The sequence below is a fragment of the Heptranchias perlo genome, chromosome 7 (assembly GCF_035084215.1).
Source record: "Heptranchias perlo isolate sHepPer1 chromosome 7, sHepPer1.hap1, whole genome shotgun sequence".
In the NCBI taxonomy this organism is placed as follows: domain Eukaryota; kingdom Metazoa; phylum Chordata; class Chondrichthyes; order Hexanchiformes; family Hexanchidae; genus Heptranchias; species Heptranchias perlo.
Genome location: NC_090331.1, coordinates 50,697,968 through 50,708,653, shown reverse-complemented (window position 1 = coordinate 50,708,653; position 10,686 = coordinate 50,697,968).

The window sequence follows — 10,686 nt, the reverse complement described above, 5'->3', positions numbered from 1 at the left end:
GACTGTCGTGTAGCAGAGATTGTGGTTAGAACCTGAAGCAGGTGGGAGGAAGGCAAGTGGCTGCATTTTGGATTTATATCATTTTAATTTTAGATAAAATGTTAAATTTAAGTGGAACTGGTTGTTTACAGTTGGTGTCCAGATTATATAAGGGTTAGCTGGCATGTATGAGAGGCACAGCAGCACCACCTTGTGTTGGGAGGTCTCAAAGGTATGTTTAATAGTAAGCATGTGTCGTTTAGAAGCAGGTGGTATCCAGGTGTTACTCAGCATGATAGAGGCATGGGAAAGGTGTGACAGAGAGGTGAAAAAGCCATGGCACAGGAAGTAAATGTGACAACAGGCAGTGCATGCAGTCACAAGTCTTTTAATGTATTACAAGCCCGTGTATAATTAGTTATAGTGTTTATCCTCTTAATGTTACCTCAGATAGAATCCAAAGATTTACTGAGCTTTGTTTTGATACAATAAAAACTGATATAGATCATGAAGTTCATGATTCCATCTGTTTTATTGTTTTTAGTGTTGTTCGTCCTTTGAGAGGGCTAGATCATGTCCTCCCACCAGTTAGTTGACAAATTTCACTTTCCCAGCATGACCAATATCACTGTCTGATGAAGCATTATCTCCAGAACCCTGCAAAACTTCTCATACATGAAGCAACCCCATCGAAAGTTTCCTCCACTCATCAATAGCCTCCTGCAGATTACATTTCCACCCTGTGCACCATGCTCACCTCCATGACCAGAGACAAGACAGAAAACCTGAGGTGAGCCTGGAAGAGCAACCTAGGCCAACCATTAAGGGAGGAGTGGTGAGAGATATGATGACAGACCTCAACAAAATATACAAAGGAAACTCAAGATCATATATTGCATGTACTGAACCCCACACAAGCTCCATAAATTTCATCCCTCCATACCAGGTGACTGCTGGAGGGATTATGGTCACCTTCCTACACATATTCTAGTCATGTCCCTGCATTCATCCATTCTGGATAGCAGTCTGGATGACCATCAGTCCTGCAATTCCAGAGAACCCAGCTCAGTGCTTGCTGGGCCTACTCGCTGGAGAGCAAGACCCCCCCCCTCCCACCCACTAATGTGCAGGCCAACACAACTCTTACAATTAGCTGCAAGAAGGTGCAATCCCTCTCTGCAACAAAGTACAGTCCTCCCTGCAACAGATATGTGGCTGAAGCACAACGGAGATAAATCCTAATCAGAATAAGTGAGGTCTGACTTCCACCTGGAATTTATAGAAATACCAAGCAGCCTGGTTCTTGGATGTTCACTCAGCAGAAGCTGCCCCACACCCAGCACAGCAACTCACCCACAGTGCATGAAGGCAATGACGTGACTACTAGTATGTAGGGCTTTCCCCTATCTGTTCCCAAGTGTAACTAATCTGCAGAAACCTAGAACAAACAAATCGTCTCAACCCCTTGACCCATGTTGCTCCCAGCACCAGCAAAGTCATGGCATCAAACCTGGATGTATCAATACAGTCCTCCAATGAGCACCATGCAATCAAAATAGATAGTGACTTTATAAAATATACATGCATGATACATTTTTGAGAATTCAATAACAAAAAAAGTGTAACTGTACATTCATCAGTTCACGTGTGTAACACAGCGAAATATATAAACATTTGTAATTTATTTAACAAATCAGATACCAGAAAAAATTTCAATGCTCCAAATATGTACTGCAACACGTGAATGGTGTCATCTCCCATTTATTTATCTATAAGAGGTCTTCAGTGCATTAACACATCAATGAGTCAAAGCAATCAGTTGTGTTGACCCGCTTTTGTAGTTAGTTTCTAATTATTGTCCTTACATCCAGCCAAACAAAGCTCTAATACATAAACTATACAGACTGCATTACATTTTATCAACTGTCCAACTACTTTTGCGCACAATGAAAGAAAAGCAGTTCAGTCATTTGTCTTTATGAGGCAACAGCATAAAAAGACACACCATTATCAAAGCATAATCTGTAAAGCTAGAATTCTTGCACAAAACTCCATCCTCCCAGCTGTAACTACTTAAATGTTCTTTCTTTGCAACTAGTCAAGTTAAAGTTCTCAGTATAGTACAGAATACAAACTTAAATGCAAACAAAAATCTGTCCTAATCTTTTCTAAATTCTTGTTTTGCAATTATTGCTTTCAGACATACAGTAAAATATTTCTATTTTTCATTTTCACCCCGAGAAATGCATTTATATAGACAAATTAACAAAAAAAGGTAAGCATCTGTATTAACATTTTTATACAATTTGAATCTTTATGAATAGCTACCAAAATATAAAAATATTGTTCATAGTGTACCAAATGCACAAGTCTTTTTCTGTCTTCTTCCTGTATTTCATTATGATTTGCTGAAATACAGTTTCCTGGGATCCACATCAGGATTCTTTGTGTTTTCACTGAAAATTCTTACTTTCCACTCACACTTCTTCTGTTCACACATATTTAACTACTTTGCGGACCCCCTCAAACTCATACTGTCAGGTTAGGGGGGCGCCATGGCTGCATTCACCATTACATCTGGGGAAGAGCAACATCACCAGCCTCGCCAGGCATGGCGTCCACCTCCGCCACTTGGAGCTCCACAACACAGTGCTGCACCACAGGCACCTGCACAAGAGCACAGAGGGCAACAGCAGAGAGGGGTGCCGCTTGAGGAGGTCCCATCAACATCTGCCATTCACATTGAGGAGGAGGAGGAGGAGGAGGAGGTGGAACTCATGGGCAGAGCAGTGGCTCACCTGGCTGCTCGTGAAGCCAGGGAGTCACTGATATGTGAACGGTTCTCCTAACATCAGAAAGTGTGAACAGTCCAGTCCTCACACCACCTGGATAGAGCAGCGTCGACACCCACCCCTCCCTCCACAAAACAGGCCTGCAACTACACATACACCCACTGTTGTCAGGGCCTGAATAGACTCATTTATGAGCCGTGCTTGAAGCTCAATGGAGGCTAGCCTTCCCTCCATCGCGGACATTCCCGCGCTTACCTGTGACAGTATCTCAGAGATTCCCTCCCATACCTGTGCCATCATTCCACTCATGCAGGAATTGGACTCCTCCATCCTCTGCGCTATTGTGGAGAGTGCGCGTGGCACCTGTTCCAGTACCTCGCAAATGTGCTGCTATCCCTCGATCATTCTCCTTTTAAAGGGTGGCCCCCAGGGTCCAGCATCTGCGTCCAGCTGAGCAGAACCTGGAGAGGAGTGCTCCCACCAACGCGGACTCTCCGCAGCTGCCCCTGCCACCAGTGTCTGCTCGTGCTCACGTGTGTGGTAACTCACCAGGTGCCAACCCAACTAACTGAGGACAAGGACCTCCGAGGTGTGAGTATCTGCACTGGTGGATGGCTCGCTAAGATGTGACGGTGTACCCTCAGAGGCCAGCAGTTCCTCTGAGGAATCGCCCTCTGCCATCACAGTGGTCGCTGAAGGCTTTGTAAGAGAACAGAAGGCAATATTAAGCATCATCACAGATGTGCAATGGTGCGATGAGCATACTGAGGTGCTGAAGATGGCAAGGCATGTTAACATCAATTCATATAGTGTGTGCTGAATGTTAAAGTTGTGTCACCAGACGTTTATCGGGTGCCAGTCTCGGCGTCCCCGACAGACAGGCACTCGAGGGTTCGGCTGAGCTCGAGCGCCTCTTGCTTTGCCACTGTGAGGACAACGATTTGTTGCGGCCCCCCTCTGGTCCTCGCCCTCTCCTGTACATTCTGAGCTCTCTTCTCCTATAAGGGGAGAAAGTACAGACGTGTGAGTAAGCGATGGTGAAATGGCCAACCGATGAATGCATTGCTTTGGGTGCAGCAGACCGTGAAAGAGATGCATCAGACAGAGTCATGACATTGTATGAGGATTGGGTTGAGTGGTAGTGGTGGGGTGAATAATAGGGAGGTGAGGAAGTGCTGAGAAAGTGCAAATAAGTTGAGGATGAGCCTTAAGTGGGTGTGAGGAGTGATGTGATAGAGTAGTGTTGGCAGTGCAGAATGAGTTGGGGGTTGGGGCGGTGATGTGGAAGACGGAATGTAGGAGAATCAATAAGTGTACTAGTTAGGTCATTGAAGCGCTTCCTGCACTGGACCCAGGTGCGCAAGATGTTGCTGCTGGTGGTGACCTCCTCTGCCAGCTCAAGCCAGGCCTCCTTGGTGGCAGAGGCAGGCCACTTCCTCCCGTCCGCTGGGTGAAACAGATTCCTCCACCTCCTCACCCCATCCAGTAGCACCTGGAGTGAGGCATCATTGAAACTTGGAGCAGCCTTTCCCCTGGTCTGCTCCATTATGATGTGTGGGTGTTTGGTCTAGGAAAAGCCATTGGAGGACTGCCCCGTTAAATAGAGCTCCTCCAGCTGACAGCCTGTGATGCGGGTGCACAGTCTGCCCGCTGCGCAGCTTTTGGACAGCAAACTTGGAAGCCATGTTAAGTGGCACCAATTGAATCGTGATCACGTGGGAAACGGACATTTTTTATTGGGTGGGTTACCCACGCGCGCATTCACCCCCCCACTGCCATCCCGTCTCCACTCTAATACCGGGGCCTAGGACTTGAACACATAAATCTAGGTTGACACTGCAACGCAATGCTGAGGGAATACTGTGTTATCGGAGGTGTCATCTTTTGGATGAAACATTAAAACCGAGGTCCCATTTGTCTGTTCAGATGGACATAAAAGATCCCATGGCAATTTTTTGAAAAAGAACAGAGAGTCCTCTCAATGTCCTGGCCAACATTCATCCCACAACAGATTAATTAGTTATTCATATTGTTGTTTATGAGACTTTGCTGTGCACAAATTGGCTGCTGTTTTTGCCTACATAACAACAGTGACTACACTTCAAAAAAAATTGGCTGTAAAGTGCTTTGGTACATCCTGAGGATATGAAAGACACTATATAAATGCAAGTTCTTTCTTCCTTAACTTTTCACGATCCTTCCTGGCCACTGCAGAAGGACATGAACCAAATCAGCCTATTTGTTTTTCACAAATGCATAAAGCAAGTGACAAAACTTTTTCCAAGTGCCTCATTTGCATTCTAACACTGAGCCTATGCCTTCTGCAGGTATTGTGCCCATTTTTGGAACCGTAGAAATCCCAGGATAGCATCTTTCTTGGAATTACATGGACATTCTATTTATGAAGCTGTCTTGCCTCCATGCCGGTTGCAGCTAAGTCAAAACCATAAATAACTGGTACCTCAAATGTGTTGGATTCTTATATCCATAAAAGCCTTTGAAACAGTGGGGTTGATTTTACCCCTACTGGGTGTAGGCATTAAAAACGAGCATTAAAATTTACCTGCTCAGATCCTGACCATTTCCAATTTTAACCTGTAGGGTTTTGCAGGTGGGTGAAGCACCTGCCTAAAACAGACAGCAGTCTCAAAAATTTAGGCAAATCTGGGTTCTATTACATCAATAGGACTCTGGTGCAGTTTTAACCGAAGTCTGAGCGGAGAAGCCACTGAGATACTAACAGTTTGGTTCATTCTGAGACAATGGCTGCAGAGGGGATAGAATCAGTGGTAAGGGTATGGAGTTTGAGGCTTAGGCCGAAGACAATGGCTTCAGTCTTGCCAGTATTTAGCTGGACCAAGTTACTGCTCATCCAAGTCTGGATATCGATCAAACAGTCTGAAAACACAAAGACAATGAAGGGATCAAGAGAGGTAGTGGAGAGGTAGGGCTGGGTGTTGTCAGTGTACATGTGGAAATTGACCCCATTCTGCAGATTATGTCACCAAAGAGCAACAAGTACCAAAACTTGAACCACAAACTCGTTTTACCAAATGAGTTAGCCAAAAGAATTACAGCAAAATAAATTGCAGGAAAAATCTTTAACTTACTGTTAGTCCCTTCTCAATTCGAAGGCATAACCAAGCAACTCCGGACATCCAATTTGTATGAGCAAATTTGTGAAAAAGTGCACTTCAAATCGGAAATAGCGTGTAGATCAAAATGATGTCATATCTGGACCGTTACAATATTCAAATAAACCTCCTGCCCCTTTGCTTCTTGAATCTGTCAAAACCCTAACTGGAAGTGTACATCATATTCATTATAGACAAAGATCTGGAGGCAGAAATTCATCGGCCCCCAGTTTCAGGTGCAAAGGTCAGCCTGAAATTGGGACTTGAGCCTCATTAATATTAATTGGGTGAGCTGCAGGTGTCTGTTGCGCTTCCACAGGCAGCTCACCCATTTGAACAAAATGTATATCGGATCGCTTGCCTCGCCTGCAGCCGGCGGTAAGTACTGGGAGGACGGAGGGGTGGAGTGGCAACAGGGGGGTCGATTGGATACTTTGGAGTCGGGGGAGCACTTCTACTCTTCCTGCCTCCACAGTGACATTTTTTAATATATATATACTTTTTAAACTTACTTTTGTTGGCATGCGCTGCTTAAGCTGCAGTGGCGGCTAAAGAATCTTGGGGTGAGAAGGCCAGGCACCTACATCTATGATATCCAATTTCACGATGGCGACTAAAACAGGTGTTAGGTCCCTCATTTACATAAGTAAGTGGCCTAACGACTATTTTAGGCAGTCACCAGGGATGCCTGAAAAATGGCCCAGTCCAATATTGCGTTGGACGTCTTTCAGGCGTTCTTTGGGTGTAAGATGTTGGTCCCTAAAATTGGTCCCTGTTGCGCCTGTTTTATGCCCTTAAAACAGGCACAATGAGGTCTAATTTCTACTCCTTGGTGTCTGAGATATCTTTCATACTTCTGGCAAGTTATGTCCCAATTATGCCTATTTATGGACAGGAATTTGCAACTGGTAAGACTTGTGATGCTGACCTCCCATTATATAAAATTGATGCAGCCACATGCTAATTTGTAGATGAACTAACTTGGTAAATATGCATGATCAGTAAGTTTTTCAAAGTTTGTTGCTAAGGACAGTCTTCAAAGAAATTGTTTTTAGATTAAGGAATTATAGCAATAAAGCACAAGAGGCTTTCAGTGTTCAGAGTGTGTTTGCATGCATAGAACACCGTAAGAGTGTTGGGCTCATGTATTCCATGTATAACATCTCTACCTGAAAGACTCACCTCAAACATACATTCTGTTTAGCATGGGACAAGAGTAAGTTCATCACTTTTATCTTAAGAAATTGTTTCACTGCAAGAAACTGTAAGAAAATATGAAAGGAGTATTTGTTGGACTATTTGATTTTAACTAAAGAATGCCCAATGCTTGAAAAGTGTAAATTAACCTCTTATGGACTGTTTTTAGATCTTTTGACAATTATTATGCTGGATAATATTTTGCCTTGAGGGCCAATTTTACAAATGTGCTCTATTGGCGGCAGTCTTGCCTGCCAGCTGCACACGTTGGGAAATCATGAGTGCACTGGCTTGGTAAAGCATAGGGTATAAATTCAGGTCTCAGACTGTAAAGGACTTGGCCCACACGAGAAGAGTGTTGGCAAGAGCCCAAGTTGTAACAATCAATCTCTTTTAATTGTTTGTGACTTAAGAAAAGTACCTATTCTTTTCATTCAAAAAGGCTTAACAAGCACAGATTTCTCAAAGGCAGTTCATTCTTCAAAGAAATAAAAGAGAGGAAAGATAAAGGAAATATGGCAGGTGTGGTTTATATGATTTTTATAAAGCATTTGACAAGGTATCATGGGGTGATTTTCAACTGCCGTGAAGGCCCCGTGAAGCCTCCCACTTGTCCAGATGTGCCAGCCAGCTTAGCATGGAGTTGGCCAATTTACCGCCTATCCAGAATTGGCAAGGAGCAGCAGGGTGCCTGCTTGAAGCCTGCAGCTCACTAGTGGCATGTTAATGTGACCTAGGCCTCGGAATGGCTTGGGGCCACACCCTGGCACAAACATGTGGTCGTAGCAGCTGCTCTATCGATTTCACACCTGTTTTGGATGCTACTTGAAAATCGCCTCCCACATGAGAGACTCATGGCAAAGCTAATAGCATGTGAAATTAAGGGTAATGTGGCCACATTGATAGAGAGATGATTGGAGGCAGAAAGCAAAGGGTAGGAGTAGAAGTAAGTTTCTGGAACTGGAAAAGTATGGTGAGTGTTGTTCCACAAGGGTATGTGTTGGGCCAGCTCTTATTTACTGTACACATAAATGATCTGATCTTAAAATCTGATGGAATAATAATGAAATTTGTTGATGACACCTCATTAGAGATATGGCAAATTGTGATGAGGATTGGCAAACATTTCAGGAGACTGTAGATAGGTGGCAGATGCAGTTCAATGTAGAAGCAGATCGAGTAATACATTTTGGAAGTAAGAATAAGGAAGAAAATACACCTTAAATGGTAAAATTTAAAATTGATAGAGAAGCAGCAGGACTTTGATGCGAATACACTTGAAAAGGAAAGTGGAAAATGAAAAGTGTGGGGTGATATACAAAGGTTATCTCATACAGACCGTGAAAATACATGAGAGAGATAAAAAGTGAGTAAAACATTTCCAAAATGGAAGAAGCAAAGTAGACCATGAATGGGGGAACTGTGAGGAAAATGGGGAAGCTGTTGAGATCTGAAGTTGCAAAAGTCAATGTTCATATCAGATGCCTGAAAAGAGCCTTAGAGAAAGATGAAATATTGTTTCTGAGTGTTTGCATTCAGCTTGGTGGGAGCAGTGTAGGAGATCAAAGGAAATCCAGGCTGACACTCCCAGTGCAGTACTGAGGGAGTGTTGCACTGTCGGAGGTGCCGTGTTTCGGATGAGACATTAAACCGAGGCCCCGTTTGCCCTCTCAGGTGGACGTAAAAGATTCCATTGCACTATTTTGAAGAAGATCAAGGGCGTTCTCCCCGGTGTTCTGGCCAATATTTATTTCTCAACCAACATCACTAAAACAGGTTACCTGGTTATTATCACATTGCTGTTGGGGAACCTTGCTGTGCGCAAATTGGCTGCCGCGTTTCCTACATTACAACAGTGACTACACTTCAAAAGTATTTACATAGAATTACATAGAATGTGCAGCATAGAAACAGGTCATTCGTCCCAACAGATCCATGCTGGTGTTTATGCTCCACACGAGCCTCCTCCCTCCCTACTTTGTCTAACTCTATCAGCATATCCTTCAATTCCTTTCTCCCTCAAGTGTTTATCTAGTTTCCCCTTAAATACATCTATGCTATTTGCCTCAGCTACTCATTATGGTAGCGAGTTCTGCATTCTAACCACTCTCTGGGTAAAGAAGTTTCTTCTGAATTCCTTAGTGCCATTGAAGGGCAAAGATTTATTAGTGACTATCATATATTTATGACCCTTAGTTCTGGTCTCCCTCCCAAGTGGAAACATCTCTGTGTCTACCCTATCAAAACCTTAATTGACTTAATTGGCTGTAAAGCGCTTTGGGACATCCTGAGGTTGTGAAAGGCACTATATAAATGCATGTCTTCTTTCCTTCAAATGGATATTTAATTAAACAATTATGATTCACTGTCCTCTGAAGCTTATCCCCTATACAGTTGATTCATCACACAGACAGCTCATAATACCAAATATTGGCACAATAATCACGTTTAAGGTAATTTTGTGGAAAGGTAATGTTTTTATTTGTGTTCTTTAAAAACTTGTTCTTGGGATGTTTGTGACACTGGCAAGTCCACATTTATTGCCTATCCGTGGCTGCCCTGAGAAGGTGCTGGTGGACATTCTCCTTGAACAGCTGCAGTCTTTATGGTGATGGTTCTTCCATGATGATGTTAGGTAGGGAATTCCAGGATTCTGTCCCAGCAATGATGAAAGAACAGCAGTATATGTTCACATCAGGGTGGTATGTGACTTGGAGGGAAACTGGACATTATAGTGGGTTCAGCATTAGGGATGCTGATCAAGGGGACAGCTTTGTCCTGGATGGCATTGAGCATCTTGAGTGTTGTTGTGGCTGCATCCATCTAGGCAAGTTATGAGCATTTCATCACACTCCTGACTTGAGCCCTGTTGATAGTGTAGAGGGATTGAAGGGGTCAGGAGTTGATCCACTCATTGCAGAATACTCTGCCCTAGTCTTGCAGCCACAATGTTGATATGGCTGTTCCAGCTAAACTTCTGGTCAGTGGTGACCCCTAGGAGGGGTAATTGGTGATGATCGTGCCATTGAAGGTCAAGGGAAGGTGGTTGGGCCTTTTCTTTTGAAGATAGTCATTGCCTGGTACTTATGTGGTGCAAATGTTACCCGCCACCACTAGCTGAATCCTGGATGTTCTCAAGGTGTTGCTGTAGGCTGGCATAGAGTGCTTCATTATTGAAAGAGTTGTGAATGGAGTTGAACACTATAGAATCATCAGCAAACAGCCCAACTCCTGACCTTATCACAGAGGAAAGGTCATTATGAAGCCTGTATGCACTATGGCAGTGATGTCCTAGGACTCTGACAACCATAACCATCTTCCTTGTTAAGTATGAGTCCAGCCACTTAGGATTTTTCCATCCACCCCTCCCACCCACCATCACCACTTGAGTTTTATTAGGGCTCCTTAGTGCCATACTTGTTGAAATGCTGCCTTGATGTTGAAGACAGCTACTCTCGCCTTTCCTCTGTCATTCAACTCTTGTGTCCATGCCTGGATCAAAGCTGTGATAAGGTTTGAAGCCAAGTGGTTCTGATGGAACCACACGTAAGCATCAGCGAGCAGTTATTGATGAGTATGTGTCA